This window comes from Phycodurus eques, chromosome 8, assembly GCF_024500275.1.
Source record: "Phycodurus eques isolate BA_2022a chromosome 8, UOR_Pequ_1.1, whole genome shotgun sequence".
NCBI classification, from domain to species: domain Eukaryota; kingdom Metazoa; phylum Chordata; class Actinopteri; order Syngnathiformes; family Syngnathidae; genus Phycodurus; species Phycodurus eques.
In genome coordinates, this window is record NC_084532.1 from 24,506,888 (window position 1) to 24,529,727 (window position 22,840).

General features: G+C 42.9%; 1 protein-coding gene across 8 annotated transcripts in view; it reads left to right on the forward strand.

The window, feature by feature from the left end:
- The first annotated feature begins 11,455 nt into the window (after positions 1-11,455).
- The window catches only part of dab1a (DAB adaptor protein 1a), a 99,513-nt gene continuing 88,128 nt past the window's right edge, over positions 11,456-22,840 (forward strand). For 7 of the 8 annotated variants that reach the window (XM_061684446.1, XM_061684450.1, XM_061684451.1 and 4 more), the window contains exon 1: positions 17,752-18,028. The gene's annotated coding sequence lies outside the window, so the exon portion shown is untranslated. Of the gene's footprint in view, positions 11,511-17,751; positions 18,029-22,840 lie in introns of those variants that run through there. The other variant, XM_061684445.1, reaches the window with a different exon arrangement.

Sequence of the window (22,840 nt, forward strand, 5' to 3'; positions counted from 1 at the left end):
CCGATGGACAATTTAGTCTTCAATGAACCTAACATCCATGTTTTTGTAATGTGGAACGGGATAACACTGGATAGAAAATGGATGGACGGAAGGATCGTGTTTAACTTTGAAGTTTCATAATTCAAACCACTGGACACACTTGATTAGGTACACGTTGGCGATGACACTCCAGTCCAAGAGCTTTGTTTCCCAAAAAAGTTTCCTCCTTGCTGTGCTCTCTCACAGGCGCAAACATTCTTCTCGGTTGTGTCCTGCCGAGCTGATCGATAAGTCATTGCAGCAGAATGGCTAAAAGCAGTCGGTTAACATCAGTCACCAGTTGTTCTCCATCAGGGGTGGCGTCTCCTTTCGTTCGTCGATATCTGCTTGTGCGCAAGACGCTTTGCTCGCTTACTGCACCCAATAGGGGGACTGTTCCAATCTCCATATTTATTGTCTCGCCCACCCCCTCTATTCGTGATCGACTTGCATGTGTCAGGGGGGCTTTGCTCATTCCTTTACTTGCGTGGGTAGAAGAACATATATCCAATATATATATACAGTCCTCTAAAAAGAAATAAGAGACTGAAAAACCACTGGACGTTTTTGGGTATCTGGACCATTTTTCATTTTCTGCAAATAAATCCTCTAAATGACAATATTTGTTTTGGGAATTTGGGAGTTATGTTGTCAGTAGTTTATAGAGTAAAACAAAAATGTTAATTTCACTCAAATGTATACTTAAAAATGGCAAAATCAGAGAAATTGGTCATTTTGCTATGGTCTCTTATTTTTTTCATTTCCAAGATGACTTTTGACCGACACCGACCGCAAAAGTGAAGTGCACTCACTTCACTTTTGCGTCCGTCTAAATCCCCAATCGCTATTCGGATTGACAGTAACGAATGACTAGCGAATCAAAATTCAATTGTTACTCCTTGCACTACCTGTAATCTTTAACTTACTGCCACCAATAGCGAAAATCCATGTGTAACTGTCACCCACCAAATAGTTTATAATAGCCGATAGGTGTCACAAAATGGCGACAGAGCACTACTTTTGTCCAAATGAAGCTCCTCAATTGACTTCAACATAGTTCCTTGGCACCTAGATGCCACAGGATGTGGCCAAAGTAATACTTATTGCTTTGGCCTGCGCACTAAAACAACCACATGTTGGTATTGAAGCGATTAGCGTAGGATAGATTCAAAAATTCATGAAACGGTGAATTTGCAATCGACAAAGCGCAACTATGTGGGAACCGCAAATCCACGTATAGGATACCAGACAGCGTTTGCTGCCGCCGCGATTTGTTACTTTGCTGTTGGAGAGAAATTGAAAGTAAAGTAGTTTTCCCGGTATGTGACCCACCTCAGTGGCTGTTGCCCCACCAATTTTTACCGTTAAAAAAAGTCTGTTGTGTCAGGACACGCGGAATGTGTGTGCAGTCAAAGGTCCGGCAAGCTCTCCCGGCTCCATCTTTCCCATCGGAACGTGTCTTTCTCGTTCTTTCTCTCGCTCTCCATCCTCATCACCGCCACTTCACAGCACTTTTATGGCCCCTTTTATCAGTCGCTCTTCTTCTCTTCTGGCTTTCTCCACGGCACAATCAATCAGTTTGGGAATTACTCATTTGCTCGGCGTGACATATTCTCCGCGCCACCGAGGACCCGGTTAATATTCTCCTTCTCCTCCTCCTCTTTGCGTCCTCCACGCGCAACTTGATAGAATCAGATGCTATTTGTCCATTAAGGGACCGCCGGGATATTTAATAAAGGGAATGTAATAACTGCGCACGTGTTGCCGTGTGTGTTTGCGTACAAGCGTGACCGCGAATATCCTTCCATCTGTCACCTTGATGAGGAAATTAAAATGTCCGGTGTGGCTTTCTTCCAAAGAGACACCCACCAACACACAGCAGTTCATTTTCTATGAAAAAAACCTCTAATTGATTAAGGTGATCAAAAGTTATTTGAATTAGGCCGCACGTAAGGATTCATTTGTCTGTTATGAATGCTAACGGTTGCGCCCGAGCGCCACACCCGCACGCACCTCCTCCCCTCCGCTGCTTCTGACCGGGCCTGCATAATTATGTCCGCAGTTATACTGAGCTCACAATAACACTAACATTTGTTCCATATTGCTGATACTTTATTAAATTCAAAACATTCCTGACGCTGCTGCCGCTTGTACAAACATTATTCCACTGAGCTATACTGCTATTTGCACTGAATAATTTGTCTTGTTTAGTGGAGCTCTTATTTTTTGGATTGTATTTTTTTGTTGCAATTCAGTATTCGTGTATCTGCACCAAACAAGGACAGTAAATGTTTCTTTTGTATTCGACTCTGCTCTCTTTTAATAATGAGGACATCAAATGTGGTGAGGGCAAAAAAGGGGTGGAAGCCTTTCTTCCCGGCTCGGGTGAATTGCGGAGGGGATGTTTTTACTTCAACATGTTTACATCTGGATCAGATCCTGTACACCTTCGCCGTTTCGTGAGTCAGCATTCGTGAACTTGCATACATTTTTGTGTAGAACATAATGAAACCTAGAGTGATGGGGACCAAGTTCTGCCTTGATAGCGAAAAGCCTCTGAAAAGGTTTATAATTAGCTATAGACGTAGATACTACAAGAAGGTGGAAAAGCACATCTTTTATATTAGACAGGGCTATGGGCCTGAGCACAAAAACGTAAAATACTAGTTTTTATTTAGTTTAGTTTTTCAGCCGAGAACGGAGGATAGGTTCCAAAGAAATCTGGAGTTATGTTAATTTGCATCATATTTATGTTAATTATGTTTGAAAAAGGTTGAAAAGGGCATTTACTGAACACTGGGAGAACAGTAAAACACAAACACCGTGAGCACACTCGCAAAGGAGCTGCTGTTGACCACAGCTCACGTCTAGACACTCATACACAGACTGGCCCGTGTCACACAACACCACACTAGGCTCCTCCTCTTAAAGGCACATGCATGCATACAGAAACTTCAATACGTATTTTCTAATCATTTTAGACTCCTTAGTGTTTTTTTTTTGTTCAAATATGTTTGCAATGTGTTTAAAAATGTATTTAATAAATGTAAATGTGTTTGAAGTGTGTCACGGGGTAAGATTTATATATAAATGTTTTTTAAATGGTCTCTATATTGTGGATTTTCCTCTATTGTGGCTCGGTCTAGAAAAATACGCTGCAATAAATAGGGGTTCACTCTCAACTATGTATGTATCGCAGAGTCAAAATCAGAATAAAAGTAGTAATTTGTATAGGTTGCGACGCAACGACATACACCGGTGTCCTCATTTTTGGGGGAAGGGTAATGTTGGAAGATTCATTTGAATTCATTTTAAAGTGTTTTGGGACCAGTCTTTGGAGAGTATTTAGTGTTTGTTGTTTTTTTTTTTTTTTTTTTTTTTTTTTAGCAAATCATTATTTGTTAGGTTACACAGAGGGGAAAAAAAATGTGTCGAATTCGTACAATGGTGAATTGCAAAATGGCGGGGGTTCGCTTTTGATATTGATACGTATATATTTATATCGGCAGTAATTGGTCCATCGGCTCACATCCATCTGAGCGAGACACACCGCCTGGTTCTCCACACACAGCACATACTGTACATGTCCTAGTCAGACGGGCGGTATTACAGTATGTTTTCATGCTCATTGCAGCACATTCTTCTTCTTCTCCGCTGCCCTCCGAGTCTTGGCCTCTCTCTAATTTGTCTCTCCAATTCTTCCTCTTCCTCCACGAATCTCTCACAATGGCGTATTGACGCGGACACTTAGTTCATTCTCCACATGCACTCCTTCCCGTCTAATTAGAGTCGAAGCAGAAGAGCCTGTCGCACTTTGTGCGTGCGCGCGTCTGTGTGCGTCTCATCTCGGAGCTCTCATTAAACTGACTTTTGTTATTTTTCCTCTTAAGCTGCCGTTCGTTAGCGTTCCCATGACAGCGGCTGTTAGCACGGTGTTAGGCTAAATGCTAGGCTAAGCGGTAGCGCAAGAGGCTGTTCATTAACGTTTGTCGAGCGACCCTGCCCCCGAAACGTCTTGGTGTCACATTAGCTAACAAGCCAAAAGCGCTCCGCGGCGGGCAAACAAACACAAAGTGAGCGGAATTGAGAGATAACACGACACAAGCTTAATTAAAAACACTGGTTTTTTTATGTATTTATTTATTTCAAAGGCAGTTTACTCATGCTCGGTTCCAAAAAGATCTCAAGAATTCTCTATTGATTTCAACATTCCGGAAGTCCATGTTACCCACAGAGCAAAATCGCTACTGATTTGGACCGCTAAATGGAGTGCACATACGGTATGTAGCCACCATCATCAACACGTTGCCCAAAGCACTTGAACGGGCTCACATTCACTCATTCACACACACGCATTCATCAACCAATGGGTGGCACAAAATGGCCAACGTCGAAGACACATTTCAACTCTTTCTTTGCCGCTTGGTCACGGGGCATCCATTTTCTTCAAACTGGACTATGCCTGAGCGAGAGGATTACTGATTGAAAGTGGTTATAACACCAGAATAGCTGAGGACAAAGACCAATTGGAACACTTTTCTTTGTCATTTCGGGCAAGGGTGACCATTTTCTTCAAGATGGATTACTATTAGCCCGAAAGGTTTTGAATTGCTACCACCAAAGCTAGCCAAGGTCATAGACGAATTTCAGCACTTTCATTATCATTTGCACACTGGAGACCATTTTCTAAGAAACGCGATTATTATTAGCAAGAATCCTAGTGATTTTGAACAACTTCCAATGTAAAAAGCTTGAAGTAGCAGAGGTTAATAGTTGTATTGGGACACACTTCTTCCCACATCTTTACTAGTAATCAAAGTTACGCACACACACACACACACACGCGCGCGGACGTGCACGCACACACACACGCACACTTAGCTTCAGCATTCATTGTATTATTTCCTCAGGATGGCCATTGACCTCACTAAAGGGAAGCTGATTGAAACTGTTCATAAATTATACACACAATTAACTCACACACACACACGCACACAAAGAAAATGGTCTCAATAATTAACAGTGAAGGATGGGTGAGCCCCCCCCCCCCCCCCCCCCCCCCCCCCATGCAGCCATAATCGCACCACCTCAGCATTAATAATAAGCAGGCAATTGCCTGACTAATTGTATGCTGTGCTGCTCTTGGTGAGATTGTTTTTCCCCACATTCAATAATATTCTTGTTTTGGTTGAAGGATAAATGTGATTGGTTTAGAACATGGTGTGATCATCGGCAGAGGTCGAAAAAAACAACAAGCCATTTTTTTTGACGAGGTAGAAAGTAGTTTTCAAATGTAGGGAGTAAAAGTAAAACGTTTTCAGAACAATACATAAAGAATAGATACCCGAAAACATTTCCTACTGGTGTGTATGAACATGAGTTTGTCGAACGTGCCCTGCAACTAACTGGCGGACCAGTTAAAGTTGGAGGAGGAAGCTGAAGGTGTCAAGGGGAGTATTTGGTGGTGGAGGCAAGTCTGCATAGCCAATAAATTACGGGCCTCGAAGCCCCACTTTACATTAATGGAATGTGCCGCGCCGCCTGCTCAGCAGTGGGCCCGCTGAGATTTAAGAGTGGGGAAATGGCGGCGGACAAGCTCGGTTCGGTGCGCGTGCCCTCCGAGCAGACGCGCTATTCAGGCACCGTCATTCAGCGTCCAGGCCCAGGAGGCGTCTGATCACAGTCCTGCAGTGGTTGTTTGTGTAGGATGCTGCATTAAAGCGTTTGCTGGGATGTCTCCAGAGATTCCTTATGCTGCGTTTGAATAAAGTTGGGACATTTCAGACCTTTGTGACTTGGAAAAGTGCAAGGAAAGAGCTGCGGTTCCTACTGAGATGCACTGCAAGACGATATCAACTACATTTACCCGCAAAATAAAATCCTGGCTTCACGGTGAAATAGTGGTTGTCACGTCTGCTTGACTGTCAGTGGATTTGGGTTTGAATCCATGGTGGAACATCTCTGTCTCTCTCTGAGTATGCATGTTCTACTCATGTTTGCATAGGTTTTCTCTGGATCCTCCGACTGCCCCCCACCCACATCCCCAAAATATAGCTTGAAACCCCAACCCAAGCTCCAAACCGTAACCCTGGCTATGAAAGCTTCATTTGAAGCGCAAACTTTGAACACTATTTAAGGTGTGAAACCTTGAATTAAAACACTGATCCCGGTTTTGAATCTTAATTTGAAACCATAACCTTTGTTTGAAGACCCTTAGCATAATTTGAAACTCAGGCTTATCACCGTACATTGAAACCCTATCCCTGCCTTGAAACCCTAATTTGAAAAACAAAATCCTGTTTTAAACCGTAACCAGGTTAAAAAGGCTAACTTGGAAACCCTAACTCTGGCTTGAAACACTCATTTGAAAGGGGTTAGTGATCGCTCGTTTATCCCGGGGTTTAGGTTCCAGACCACCCCTGCAATAGGAGAAATCAACAAAGTAGTGACCACCTATATTTGTATTATTAATTTTGCATACATATTTTAAAGCTGTATGAACCGCTCGAGACCCTTTTTAATCTTCACCACACTCCTATTAACCTCTACCATAAGCTTATCAACACTTTCTACACCATTAAACACCTTCTAAACTTTTAAACATACAGTAATCCACAGTAGTACTGTCAACTATGTTCATTCTATTCCTTGTAATATGTAATTTTTTCCCGTAGTTTTGTTTTAACCGAGGAAGTGTTTATTTTAACACACAAAAAAAATGATAGCATAGACTCAGAATCCCTCGATTTGGTGAATTAATAATGGAAACAGCACAGACAGTACGCGACACGCCGGGTTGCCTGCGGCATCAGTATGCTGGCGGCGTGGTCATGTGTCTCGCCCCCCCCCGCCGCGTCCGCCTCGGCTTTATGATTCCCACTCTCAGTCATACCTCCACCCGTCTGTGCGTGCCCTCATTCTGCAGCTCATCCTTCTTTCTGAGGGGAAAATGGAGCTCCATTTGGGTTAGGTGCCAGCATGGCCTTCACTTACTGCACCGCTGAAGGATGCTGTTCACTCCTCGCCCGAATATGGAGCTCTCCATTGTCAGCATTTATACGGGGGAAAGGGAACCAATATGACACATCATTTAAACCATAGCTTGAAGACCTAACCCAGTTTTGAAACCGTATTTCGAACTAAAACCCTACTTTGAAACCCTAACATCAATTTAAAACACTGACTTCACACCCTCGTTGGAAACCCTGACTAGAAACCCTTCTTTGAGCCCCTGACCCTGAATTGAAACCCTAATTTGAAACACTGACCCTGACCTGAAACCCTATTTTGAGCCCCTAACCCTGAGTTGTAACCCTAATTTCAAACACTGAGCCTGTCTTGACACTTTACTTTGAAACCCTAAGCCTTGTTTGAATTACGAATTTTGAACCTTAATTTGAGACCCTGATTTGATTTTAGATCCCTGATTTGAAACCTCCGATTGAAACCCTGATTTGACACTCTAGTTTGAGACGCTAAACCTGGTTTCAGACCCTAATTTTAAACCCTGAATCTGCCTTGAGACCCCAATGTGAAACCCTAATCCTTGTTTGAACCCTCATTTTGAAACTTTAAACCACGTCTAAAATCCCTACAAGGAAATCCTAACCCTTGCATGAAAGTGTACTTTGAGACTCTAAACCTGGTTTAAAAACCTAACATTTTGTTGGAATCTAATCCCTGATTTGAAACTCTAATTTCAAATCTGAACCCGAGTTTGAAACACTACTGTAAAACACTTAATACTCTAGAAACCCTACTTTGAAATCAATTATTTTTCTAGTAGAAACTATACTTTGAAACCCTTACCCCGTATTGAATCCAAAATGTCTGACTATAATCCCTTGTTTAAAAGCCTAATCCTGTGATTTCAAACTGTAACTTTGTCTTGAAACCTTACTTGAAAGCCTAACTCTGACTTTAAAGCATCCCTCGAAAACCCAGCGCTGGGTTGAAACCCTAATTGCAAACCACAACCCTTGTTTAAAACCCTAATCCCAGTTTGAAACTCTAATAACAAACCGTAACTTTATCTTGAAAACGTAAATGGAAACCTCAACGCTGTCCTAAAGCCCAACATTGCAATCTTTACCTTGGTTTCAAACCTTACTTTGAAACCCTAAACCTGGCTGGTTCGTCTGAATCCTGCACTGCCAATGATGCTGCTGTCATGCAGTCATACGGTTGCTCTTCTGCTTTTCTGCGCAGGAGTCGCAGCAATTAATTGCGTGTGTGTGTGTGGGGGGGGGGGGGGGGGGGGGGGGCGTGCGTAAGGGTCTCAGTGGGTGTGTGGTGAGAGGGTGCTCAAGTGTGGAGGACTCATCATTGGTTATTAGGAGCAAGCGGGGGGCCACTGGCGGGTTTAAGAGGGAGCGCCACGCAGCACAAAGATGAAGAAGAGACGAGTGATTCTTTCTAAATGATCACATCGCTATCATCGTGGCTCTGAAACTCCGCCCCCGGGTTAGCCTGCCGCTCGAGTGGTATTAAGTCAGGTGTCTTTGAAACCCTAATCCAGAATTGAAACAACGCTTTGAAATTTAAACCCTTGCTTGGGACACTAACTCTGATTTGAAACAATACTTTGAAACCCTAAAATTTGTGTGAAATCCTAACCCAGGTTTAAAACTCTGTCCCTTCTTTGAAATCTAGGATTTAATCCCTGTTTCAAACCTTAACTAAGGTTATAAACCTTACTTTGAAACCTTAACCTGGTTTACAACTCCAATTCATAACCGTACCACTGGTTTCAAACCTTAACCCAGGCTTTAAACCCTAATTTGAAACCTAGACCCAGCCTTGAAACCCTAATTTGAAACCCTCACCCTAGTTTGAAACTTTAATCCAGGCTTGAAACTCTTAACACTTTGTATATAATGCATACTATACTAAATGGAACAGTCATGGCGTATTTACTTGAGTATGTCCTGTATAAATATACTGCACTACAATGAACATGCACATATGCACTAAAGTATATTGCCTATGCTTGGAAGTGCACATACAGTATGATATACTGTAAGTGCACATATACAATATATGTTGCATGTCCTGTACTTGAATCTGCTCAACTACTCAGTCGATACAAATGTAGGCGTCTGCCATCGGCTGCCGCTAATATCCTGCAGCGCATCATAGCCGCCGATGAGAAGAACGGATAAGACTCCAGACAACCTTGTCGGCCATGATTAATTCATCTCATATTCTTCTTTGCCAGAAATTAATGTGCACTTGCTATGCAATATTCCTATATGCTGCTTCACACGCACATGATTGCAACATGATTATGAAAGAGGCCGCGTAGCGTTGGGGAGGGTGAAGAAGAGGGCGAGCGAGAAGACGAATAAGAAGACATAACACGTTTTTGTAAATGACTTGGTTAATTCCGTTTCGCCTCAGCAATGATGCTTAAGTAATTGAAAGTAGAAACAAAAATGGAACTGAAAGAGGCAATTTAGAGGGGATGACTGTGGAAGTGGAGTCACCGCATTTCCCCAAATGCAAAAACGTACACTAGGAAATTACAACTCATTTATTTTGCCACTTATCGTTGTCTGCATGGCTTTATGTTAAACATCCCCACTGGGGAAAAATGACTTGATAAAATAACAGTCCTCAGACTGTTTTTATTTTGCATAATTGATCTTTGTTTAGAGTCATGGAGTGTTCATGTTTAAACACTACTCACAAAAAGGTTTGAGATAATCTGGTAGAATTTCCGGATAAATCTATAATGCTCAATAGCCTTTATAGATGAACGCGGCAAGTCTGACTGTCTCAGAACTTTTAAATGCACGTCCAATTTGTTCAGTGGTTCAGTACTTTTTACACACCTTGCTGATCTCTAACAAGAAGCTGACTGGCTAAATTCATCAGGTGTTGAAGATTTCCACTTCTCTTCAAGTCTCTTCCAATAACTTTTCTGTTTCACTGAGAAACTGTATTTAAACAGTTCCGTCATCATGCTGTTTACTTTTTTTAATATCGAAAAAAGACATAATCTTCGTGCAGAAGGCTGCGAATCGAAAGGAGTCGACAGATGCATTTGATTCTGTTCCACTCCTGTCCTGTGGGTGGTGGTAATGAGCTGAATACGCCCCTGTCTCAAATTGGTTCCTCTTTGGTCCATAACCTTCTAAAAAAATGTATGAACAACTTTTTTAAATTTCGTTTTCTGATTTTACCTGAATCTCAGAACTGTGATGCAGACATACTCACCACTAGGGCACCGTGCCCCCCACAGAAATAGATAGACCTTACCAGGGAGGCTGAGGAGTCTGATCCCCCTGTAGTTGGAACACACCCTCTGGTCCCCCTTCTTAAACGTTGTGAGTCGGTGGGGAGAACACTTCGAAGACCTCCTCAATTCCACCGACAGGCCTTCCCATGAGGAAGCAGAGTCTCTGGTCTCTGAGGAGGTCTCTCCGATCTCTAGGGTTGAAGTCACAGAGGTGGTTAAAAAGCTCACAACATCCAGAGTCGAGGTCAGCCCTGCCCCATCCCCACTATATACAGTGTTGATGGTGCACTGCTTCCCCCTCCTGAGACGCCGGATGGTGGACCAGAATTTCCTTGAAGCCGTTCGGAAATCGTTCTCCATGGCCTCACCGAACTCCTCCCACTTCTGAGTTTTTACCTCAGCAACCACCAAAGCTCCATTCCGCTTGGCCAGCTGGTACCCATCAGCTGCCTCAAGAGTCCCACAGGCCAAAAAGGCTCGGTAGGACTTCTTCTTCAGCTTGACGGCATCCCTCACCGTTGGTGGCCACCAACGGGTTCGGGGATTGCTGCCACGACAGGCCCCGCCCGACTACCGATCGGCCGCCTCGGCAACAGAGATACAAACAAAACATAATAACTTCTCAAGCCTCGCCTCCACTAACGATCTAACTTCCGCACGGCGCACCGGCTCTGCAGCTGTTGTAGTCATTGACGGGGCAGAAAATGGAGGGATTCATTCCCGTCACGTGTCCAATTAGACGTCCCGCCGTTCTTGTCTCTTATCATCTCGCCACGACGCTTGTAAAAAAGGGAACCGTCACGGTGTCCAAATGGAAACGAGCCCCGCGGTCGTCTCCGTTTTTGTTCCCGAAGTGCGCTCACATTAGCCTCATCCATTCTCTGTATGTGTGTGTGTGCGTGTGCGTGTGCGTGTGTGTGTGTGTGTGTGTGTGTGTGTGTGTTTGTCAGCTTTGTGCTACATTAGCCTCGCAGTCACAGGTAATGATCTCATCTTCCCGCTGGCGTCGAGAGGCACAAAAGGAGGGTCTTTCTCTCTCTCTCTCTCTCTCTCTCTCTTTCTCTCTCTCTCACACACACACACACACACACACACAAAACTATTGTAATGTTGCTCTAATGGGCTACCTGACAAGTGCTTTTTCTTAATGTCGTGCCCCCCTCCCTCACCTCTCCTTCTGCTTGTCCTGCAGGTGCACATTTGCCCGCCTTTGAGGAGCTCTGACATGGATACCAGGTGTGCTGACTCTCAGGTGGGTTGCTCAGTAAGAAGGCGTTAAAAGGTCGTGTTGGACGTGGGTGATTTAGCTAGTGGTGGTGGCTTTGTGCACGCGGCATTCCTTTGCAGTCTGGACGCGCCGCGGTGAACGCTGCCCTGGTGGGAGTCTTAGAGTCTCCAAATATAGCCACAAACCTGGACACCCCGCAAAGCCCTCACTCTGTCCCAATGCTCTCGCGCCGTCCTTGGTTGTCATAGTAATGAAAGCCGTATTTGAGTCATTTTAGCCAGACGGTGATAAGTGGATGTGCATTCTCACTCATGGTACAGTATTATTAAAGAGAGAAAAAAACCTACAACTGTCTCTGAAATAACTTATTATGAAATCTTAAGACTATCGAGGCACGCATTAATGCATTAGCTTCATCCAGCACAGGGTGCACAGTTAAATCTTGAGAGTATAGCAGCATTATAGAGTAGCATTTCCTGTCCAGTATTGGAAAGACTTGTTGATTAGGGTCTGAGGTTGCTTTGTTCTATCCGGCACACAGTGTCTTCAATATGTGTGCAAATAAATACTGTATATAGAACAGTACCCGTCAACCTTTTTGCTCCATGTACTGCCTCAAAAAATACTGGAAGTACGACCACAATGACTAAAATACAGTAGGTAGTAGGCCAAAGTCCTCATTAACAATGAGGTAGCAGTTTCATTACTAGAAAGTGTGATATTTTTCATCGGCACTATAAAATTATGCATAATTTGAACATTAACACTGAGCTTAAATATTGGGAAAAAAGGTTACAAAATATTCAGTTAAGATGTGTTGCACATAAAATTAAAACAAAGTTGTACTTAAATAAATTCTTTAAAAATGACTAGTTCTTAAATGCAAATATATTTTACTTAAAAGTTAAATACAACTGAATGGTACTCAACGAATGTTCCGTACATGATCAATAACAAACAAAAACAACAACAACAACTAACCTTTAAGCCACTGTAACATATTTGAACATATAATTCTGTGAATCTTCTGCGTACAATTAGGGGCCCGCGTACCAATAGTGGTACTCGTACCACACTTTGAGAATGACTAATCTCGACTATAGTTCAGGGGCGAAATGTGCTGTCCAGTTTCAGAAAGATTGGTGACGGTTATGTTCTGGAGCTCCTTTGTTACATCCAGCACAGGATACCTTGAACCCGTGACAAGTAGAATTAAATCTCAATGCTATCGAGGCTTTCTGGAGCAAAATGTGTGGGACGGGGACCCAAATTTCGTTACATTTGACAATCAGCAACGTTTCCTCACCACCGAAAGACCTTTCAAGGCTCTAAATTCCTTCGCGGCACGGGCAGTGTGTCGGAGCCGAGCTGGCGTGTGTAACCGAGCCGCTTAAAAATGAATGAGAACAACATTTTATGGGAAAGAGCCAACCTTGAATTATTCATTCACGATATTGAGAATATACACTGCCACTGTGTCGGTCCTCCCTGCCATCGTGCCGCCGCGATCAGTGCACATGCCCAGTTAAACAGAGGTCAAGCGGGGTCACTAGCCCGGTGCTTCGGTCCAGTGGAGACCAAGAGATCTATTTTTATTTTTTATTTTTTTTAAACCACAGCTTGGTTTTTCTACTCTTGTAGTCCTTTGGAGTCACCTCGGCCGTGTGCTTTTTTGTGGATGAACGCTACTATCAGTCTGTATCTAGTACTCCACACCACATCAATACATTGACATGAACTTTCAGTGCAGAAAATGGTGTTGAATGAAGCAGGGCATGAAAGAAATGTAGTAGAAAAGATGCTGGGTAAATATTAGCGGTTCATTAGTCCCGTTAACGATGCCATTGCTGTTACAGCTGGGATTGTCCGCCTTTCTCGCGCTTATTCTTCCGCTCTGTTGTGTCGAAAGCGATTGTCACTCTCTGTTGTTTACACGTCACACCAGACACTGACGTTATCTCATGATCTGGGTTTACTGATTCATTATTTGAGGAATGGTAGTAATACTAGGGCGGCTCGGTGGACGACTGGTTAGAGCGTCAGCCTCACAGTTCTGAGGACCCGGGTTCAATCCCCGGCCCCACCTGTGTGGAGTTTGCATGTTCTCCCCGTGCCTGCGTGGGTTTTCTCCGGGCACTCCGGTTTCCTCCCACATCCCAAAAACATGCATTAATTGGAGACTCTAAAATTGCCCGTAGGTGTGACTGTGAGTGCAAATGGTTGTTTGTTTCTATGTGCCCTGCGATTAGCTGGCAACCAGTTCAGGGTGTACCCCGCCTCCTGCCCGATGACAGCTGGGATAGGCTCCTGCACGCCCGCGACCCTCGTGAGGAGAAGAGGCTCAGAAAATGGATGGATGGATAGTAATACTAGTAGATGCAGACGTGTGGGCATGCCACAGTGTTTTGTACATGCAAAGACGCCCCACAAAGTTCTGAACCGCTAAGACGGATCCCGCGATCTCTTAAAAGAGCAAACACAAGCTTTATATGTCGGGCTATAGGACGCGGCACTGTTGCATTGTGGGAGCTTGTAGGGCAAACAGGTCACCGCTAATCTCGTAAATTCACCTCCAGACATATCGACGGAGCCGGGAAAGGACGTCGTTATTTACAGCTGTCAACTGATGACCGAAGAAAACGAGATACGATAGAGTCGTATGTAGTAGATAGAGTAGTATGTATGGAAGGAAGCAATGGCGTCCACATTTTGATGATGAAATCTTTTGGGTTTTAATGCCAATGCTTGTTTTTTTTTTTACTCTTCTTCGCTTCTTGATGCATGTTATCTTTCCAGATAAGTGACATTTGAGGTCCTGTGCTCACCTCATTTAGTTTGCCTTAACTGCTAACACTGCCTTTGTGCCGCTAATTTACCAAACACACAAAGTTTATCCAATTTGACCCGAGCAGTGAATATTCTTAGAATAATTGTCTGTATCAAATTATGAACTGCAGATCTTTTCAGAATGTATTAATAGCCTCTGATTAATGAATGGATGATTAATTCTTAATCAACATCTCAGAGAAAAGGGAAAGTGTAACTTTGCAGGTGCAGAGCTCGTATGTGTGTCAAGGCGCCCTCTGACCTCCATATGACTCTGATCCTTATGTTTATTATGTATGATCATTCTTATGCTGCTACTCAATTCACGTTTTTGATACGCCCATGACACTTCTGTTCCAGCCTCCCCAAAAAACAAAGAAAATATGTTTAATGTGAAATATTGCGCTCTAATGTACAATATTACAGCTTATAAACAACTTTGCAGAAGATAAAGAACATATGGCTGAGTGGTTTGTTATATTATCTGTCTACATGTTTGTGTTCAGATTTCCATTTCTTAAAGAGTAAGAACACTGCTATATAGATGCTAATTGTTAGCCAGTGTGCCTTTGGTGTTTGCCATTGTATGTTAGCATTAGGCTAGCAGAGGCTATGTAATTGTTTTGAAAACACAACATGCAATTCTCTATGTGTTATGTTTAGCTTGACAGTGACCTTCAGCTGAGAGTGGTAATAAACAGCTTGAAGCCTCTTTTTTGAAGAGTCGTTCACTAATTCTCTCCGCCGAACTGCTGCTTGTTGTGAAGTGAGTCACTCCCACCATACAGCACTCATTTCTCAAGTTTGTGCTCACACGTCAAAGCAAAAAAATCGACCGATTGACGAGAGAAAGCAGTATCTGAGCAGTGGAATGATTTTCAAATTCCTGTAGCCCCGAGGAAAAAAAGGGAATCTGGTCACCGTTGGCTATAAGACAATCACTACAGTCAAGGGGAAACTACGTCATATGTGGAAAATTGAAGCGCGGAATGTTTTCAAAGTATATCACTCATCCAGGGAGTAGCGGTTAACAAAACTCCTCTTGTCCCAAAGAAACGGGCCCCCATCCCTACTTGGGATCCAATTCTGTCTCTCGGGACGATATTCTGTACATCATTAGCATGCTGCGACAATATCAGAGGAGAAAGCAGGTGTCTTATCTTTGCATAGCAAGATACGCCGCTGTGCGCATCATTTCCCTTCCCCGAGGGCACGCGTGTAGGTCTTTTCTCTCTGCAAAAGTGGCAAACTTCAAACTAGCTTCACAGATGGAAAGCGGGACAAATGTTTGCCGTTAGCAGAGCATACCATACTTTGCAGTTGGTGAGCCTGTTGCTCTACTACGTTACATACCATTCCAAAACATCCACTTGTAGACAATTTTGGACCTGCATGTCTACTTTATTGCGCAACTTCAATAGCAAAAAAAAAATCTGATTTTGGTAGCTATAACTGGAAAAGGTTTGTGTAACAAACAGAAACAGTTTCATCCCTATTAGATGATAGTATTTTTCCAACCTGAGAGTTTCCCCAAAACTTTTTTTTTCTCAAAAAGTGACCATTACTTCTTTGCTGCTGTCCCTTGCATGTGCCACATGCACGGATCCGCTACTGCAATAGATCGAAAAGTGTGGTATGCATGCTCCCTCTAGTGGTACGTGAAACAGTCACTGAATTAAATGTTGAAACTGCATAATGTTACAGTGACTTTAAACTTTTTTTTTTTTTTTAAACCAGTAGAGTAAATTTGTTAAGTGCAATACATTTGCATTTAAGGACTGTTTGTTTTCCAGCATTTATTTAGGTAATTTAAAAAAAACAAAAAAAAAACTTTATGCGCAATAAATCTTTTTTAAGTAATTTTTTGTTTGTTTTTTTTTCCTATAAGTGAAGTGTTAATGTACAAACTGCATAATGTTACAGAGGCTAACAAAAATATTAAATATAGTTTTTTGGTATAAAACGTGTCTCATTTTTCCTCCACAAGTGATATTTCATCCTGTGCTTTTACTGTCTTTATGGGTGCTCACCCCCAACACACTCTGTGCTAGTAGTTGCAACCTCGTCGCCATGGTAACGAAAGTCGTACCGCCTAGGTGGTGGGGTGACTTCTAATTTCTGTAAAATAAATGTATCCTTCATATAGATAGGGGGAAAACAGGTATTGAGTCTAATTTTCTCAGTCGTTCAATTGTCATTTTCAACTTCAATTGCTAACCAAAACAGCAGCACCAAAGCCCTTAAGCAGTCTCTCCGAATAATTTGAATGTGGACTCTTACTGCAGTGTTGTCAGTGAGTTTCCCTGCTGTACCGAGGATGTACAGTCATGCGAAGACGGCGTTTCGGTAAACTTCTATTTAGTCGCGCCACAAATGATGCATCCTCGGTTTCTCTAATCGAATACAAATGGCCGAGCCGAGATGTAAAGCATGCGAAGAAAGCGACACGGTGTTGGTGAGGGAGGATGGTGATGGAATGTGAGTGGGCCAGCAGCCCATAAAAGAGAAATAGCGACTGAGTAGGATTTGAAATACTTTACTTCCTCAAATAGCGGCCGGGTGCGTCCTCGCACATTACTTTCCCTTGTGGATGATTAAAGTATCTCGATGCGCAGGACCGGCTGGCCGACCCGCGCAAACTCCAAAGGACATTCCGACCCCGAACCTCAGAACTGCGAGGCAGACATGTTAACCACTAGTGCGTCGTGCTGCCCTGATTAAAAAGTCAATTGTTCCTGATATCCATCCATCCATTTTCTGTACCGCTTCTCCTCACTAGGGCACATACAAACAGACAACCATTCACACTCCCATTCACATCTACGGGCAACTTAGAGTCTTCAATTAACCTACCGTGCATGTTTTTGAGATGTGGGAGGAAACCGGAGTACTCGGAGTAAACCCACGCGGGCACGGGGAGAACATGCAAACTCCACACAGGTGGGGCTGGATTTGAACCCGGGTCCTCAGAACTGTGAGGCAGATGTGCTAACCAGTCGTGCACCGTGCCGCTGTTCCTGATATGACGCCTTTAATATTAACAGTGGTTAACACCTATTTTCATTTCAGTTTTTAGGGGGTAAAAACTACAAATGCCCTGAAAACATAACCGCATAATTTTATTCCCCGTTTTTGTTTTTGTTTTTTGTTATTTCAAAACTCAATCCGAGCCCAGAGTGCCTCCTTCCCCTCCAACCCCACAGTCCTTTCATCTTCTTCTTCCTCATTATAGTTTGGTAATATACATTTTTCCTCCACGTCAGCCCCCCTCCACACTTTCCCATCCCATCCCTCTCCCTACTCCTTGAAAGCTGCAAATAGGACAGTCTGGCATCGGAGGGGTTAAGAGGAGCCCTGGCCCCCCATTGGCTGGCGTGCGGCAGAAGGAGGTAACCAGGCAACCTCGGGGAGAGAGAGCGAGAGAGAGAGGGTAGAGGAGGCAGAGGAGGAGGTGCTGAAAGAAGACCGGCATAGTTTGGAAAAAGCGATTGAGAGAGAGAAAAGATGTGAGGAAGCTTGCGCGCGCTCTCTCCGGCATGGAAAACTGGATTATTGCGCCCGCTGCAACTCTCTGTGGATGTGTGAATAAACCAAGAAGAGGAGGAGGCACACGGGAACACCACTAAACCTGCTTTTTTTTTTTTTTTTTTAATTGAAATTTGTTTGTTTTTTTCAAAATGGGAACTAAGTGTGCTCCTTTTTGCTGCTGTGCAAAGGTAAGTGCAGGACAGGCGTTAAAAGTGTGTGTGAAACGATGTACTCCAATCACTGCAATGCAATATGTGCTGGTGCATTGAGATGTTTAAGTGTATGCGTGGGTACGCGCATCCCCCTGAGTGAAACGTGTGTGTGTGTGTGTGTGTGAGCCGCACACAAGACTGCTGCTTTTCAGCGGCGTCTCCTCTCATCACCACGTCACTCATTCACCCCCCCCCCCCCCCCCGCCCCCCCCATGAAGCCGAGAAATAGACAGCCATAAAGTTGACTTCGGATCAACACGTTTTGACCGTGGGCTTCACCGGGGGTACCGTCCGTTTGTGGGCGGGCGGTGTCCAACCTATGGCCCGAGGGGGATGTTTCAGCACCAAGTTAAACAGTGGGCAGGATGAGGAGCACGCTGCTGTGCACCTGCCACATTTTTAGGTACACGTGTAGTAGTGGACAGCAGCTTTATACTGTAGTCTTGTTTTGGTGGATGCGCTTGACAGAGTTCTTAATATTTTGTCCACACATGTCATTTATTCGGGAGTTGGTGTTTTAGGTAGCTGTACTCGAATACGTGTTCTGTTTAGTTGTGGGCTGCTTTTTTTTTAGAATTCTTCACAAGCAATTGTAATGATATACACTCATATTCTTCCTTATGTTTTATTGTAAGTTTAGGTTAACTAAAGGTGCTTCCTTCCTTGCCCTATACGGGGCTACTTGCTTACTATGCTAACTGGCCACGTCAGTAGGGACACCCGCCCGTTCAAGGTAATGCTCAGTTCTGATTGACTCGTGTTTCTATATGTGGGTCAATATCACGATAAAGTGCCTTTGGTGTCCTCATCAGAATCATTCAGTCATCATGAAAATGTAGCGGAATAATGAAACTCTGAGGTTTTGTTACATGGTCGAACATTTGCACACATACCAGAACAAAGTCTCTTAAAATGAGTTTTCTTCATTGGCTGTACTGGATGTGATTTTGGCATGTCTCACACACTACTATGTAAGAAATGGTTAAATGCCTCTGAATCATTTTCTTACATGACTGTATTGTCCACAACAAGTTGTTTTTGGATAAAACAATGTTTTGATCATGCACATGTATATTCTATGTTCATAATCATATTGAAAATTTTGTGTGTGTCCCTGGAATTGCAGTTCACCCTGTCATTATGGGGTAACTGCTCCTTTAAGAATCCTAATGTTTTCAGTGACATTATGACCAGCATGTTATCCTTCTCCAATGGAGGCTGACACAGTAGATTGTTGAAGAATAAATATATATATACGTATGTTTCGTCACTTTCAACCTATGTGTGCATTTGGATGTGGTCAAGCTGAACATGTCCACTCTGTCATAGGGAAAAGTCAACTTATATAAAAAGTTTTCCGAAATAGGGAACATACTTGTTAATCAGTACACAATCAGCCTGCTAACTGAACCTTGTTGCCAAGTGAAGGTCCCTTATGTGCTCATAAAAATGCTAACATTAGCCAAAACGGTCCACCCTGTCATTGTCCACCCTGACAGCAAGCTCACATATTTTGCTCTTTGTGTGGGAACTTGAACAATATGCATTTCGAACAGCATCACATTTATTTAATACATTGAATATGAAGTTCAATGGAAAATCTCAACTTTTTTTTCAACAAAATGGGGAAGTCTCAAAGGTGTGTTACGGTGACACTGAGAGCCGTTTCTAACATGAAGTAAGGTTAGCAAATATATGTAATATTGCTCTGTGGATGTTCATCAGTTGATCAATATTCATCTTTTATAGGGCAAGGAACCATGCTTTTTAGTTAGAAACTGATGTCTCAATATAAAGCAGAGATTATTAAAATTAAATAAAAAAATACAAATAAAGTTGTATGTTTAAAAAAAATTTCTAGGCTTAAACAATATATATATATATTTTTTTTCATTTTTTTATTATTACAGTGCCCTATGAGTATATTTTGCAAACAGTTTGTGTATTGAATCATTGATGTGGCCGGTGATGAGTATTATAACAACCTTTTACACTACTGCTATAATGAATTAGTCCAAATGTGCGCTTAGTCTTACATAAAAGGTCAAAACAAATTCTTCATATTGGTCTTCACTGGATTTTTTAATTTTTTTATTAGATTTTTTTCCCCCGCTGCTACTTTCAAGAAGTTAATCTTTTCTTGCATTTGACCCCCCACCGCTGCTCCTTACATGCGCTTGTATGGTCCCGGCAGGCGAGCCCGGTCGCCATAGTAACCTCTCGAGTATTGTTTTGAAGCTCAAAGAGAGACAAACTATTGAGCGCTCTCTTTTGCCCTCCTTCAAATCTCGGCTCCTTCCACTCTCACTCTCTTGGGCTCGTCTTTTCAAGTTGTGTTTTTCCAGTGCACCGTAACAGTTTTTTTGTGCCCTAAAAAAGTTGGTTTGGGCTTCATTGTGAGTCATTGAGCGCTACAATTTGGTGGACCTTAAATGCAAAAGTAGTCTTGTAATTAAGTGGCCTTCATGTTTACAATGGCGCAATGATATCCATTTGGCACCTGTAGTGATAAAATAATGAATTTCTATCTTTTTCTTTTTAGGGAACTACTGTATACTGTGGTCAAGGCTTCACTGTGTGAAATCGTTGCACGGCTAAATCGAGATGAATACGCTGGCCGTGAGGAGTTTTCCATTTTGCTGATGCCGCCATCAAAGCTTCTCATTCGCATTTGACACGCTGTTGTAAAAAATTGGATTTTACAGGCATGCCCGTGCTCATTTGTAGCTTAAATAAGGCAGGCATAATAGTAGAAACAGCTGTCGCGATGATGCAATGCAGTTCTTGCGCTCAGTTATAAACCTACAGTCAAACCTCATTAGGTTTTGGGTCGGTGTTTGGATTTAGAATTTTTTTTTACCCCTCGTACGAAATAAGAGAATAAAATGGAATCAAACAGGTTTCAAACTTGGATAGAGTTTCAAACAATGGTAGGGTTTTAGAGTAAGGTTTCAAGCCAGGATTTGGGTTCAAACCAAGGTTTCCAACAAGGGTTAGGCTTATCATCCAAACAATGCCACATCATATTTCAACCCTTGGGTAGAGTTTCAAACAAGGGTTAACGTGTGTCGATAAGGTGTCATGCCAGGGATAGAGTTTTAAAAAAATGGTTTGGGTTTCAGAGTAAGGTTTTAAGCCAGGGTTAGGGTTACGGTCCACAGCATACCACATCAAACGCCAGCTATCCATCTTTGGAAAAGCTATCAGAAGGAAAAGCAAACCATGTCATAGCTGAAGTCTGGGTTAAGGTTTCAACAAGGGTTAGAGTTTTAAAGTAAGGTTTTAATACATCTGTCTTGTCCATCTGTTGAAAGGAAATGCTCATTATCCAAAGCTATCCATTTCGCCTAGTGTCTATCTATCTTTTTGTTACCATGACGACCTTGGGTGGAGCCAGTGGGTTGCTAATTTTGGTCAAAGTCCAAACCGTGCGACCTCAAGGGCGATTGACTTTCGAGGTTTGGCTGTACTGTTACATTGGTAGCTCAGTGTCAGTCAAAAATGAAAGTTATAAATGCAGGCTATTTGTTATAGTTGGTGTATTGGCTGGCATTACATCATCCATGTGTAGCAGAGAGCGTCGATGATTTAATGCTCTGGTACACGAGTGGCCCTTTTTTCCCAATTTCTGTCTGTCTTTCATGATGGAAGCGGGACTTCCCGTAGACGTCACAGCGGGAGCTAAAGATACCGCAAAAGCGCTCGTCGTCATCTTAGAACGTACGCACTAAAAGAAGCATGAAGGAAAAGCAGCATGACACGCCAAACAGCCACTTAAATATTGTTTTGTCACTCCATGGCCGCCGCGACTGATCGACATCCTGCGTGGGTTTGTTTTTACGTGTAATTATCGACCACACTGCCTGCATAGTCCACTGGGAGTGTCCTTGCTTGTTGTTTGTGTATGCAGGCGATGCCTTTTCGTCCCTGGTGGGGGGGGGGGGGGGGGGCATGTAATACATAATATTTCTTATTGTACTAGTGCTATGTGCTAAATGCAATGTATCATAATGAGTTCTTTCTCATGCTTCTAATATCGATACATCGATCTATCACATCCAATGTATAACATTCTCCAATCTATCCATAGAGAAACTATCTTTCGCTCTGTCCAGTCATCCGAAGTAAAATGTGATGATCCAAAGCATACCACATCGTATTTCAAGCCTGGGTTAGTGTTTCAAACAACAATTCGGGTTTCAAAGTAGATTTCAGGTTTTGAATTACGGTTTCAATCCAGGTTTCAGAGTCAGGTTTCAATCAAGGGTTAGGGATGCCATCCAAAGCATACCACATCATATGCCACCTATGCATCCTTGAAAAAGCTTGTGATCCAAAGTATTGCACATCTGCCAAAATGGTCATCTGCCATTGTCGTTATTTAGCTACAGTATATGTGAGATGGCGCCGGTCAATCCGCCAGCTAATCTGCCACTGCCGGCTGCAATCTGTAATCTCTTAAAACACTCGCAATCCGCCAGCAGTGCTGGGATTAGCATCTGCAGACACAAGAGCAGTCCACACACACACACACACACACTCACACACACACATACAGTATTCAGTGAACCACAAACTTAATAGTTTAAACTCTAAATATACAAATGAATCACAATACACTTATCAGTGCGAGAAGGGGGGATGAAGGGGGGAATGTAGGAGGGAAAGATTTAAAAAAGCATATCTGAAGTGGAAGGAAGGAGGTAAGGAATCTAAGGAGAACGAAAGGTAGGTAGGCAAAAAGGAAAGTGGGAGGAAAGGAAGGAAGGCAGAAAAGCAGTTTTAAGA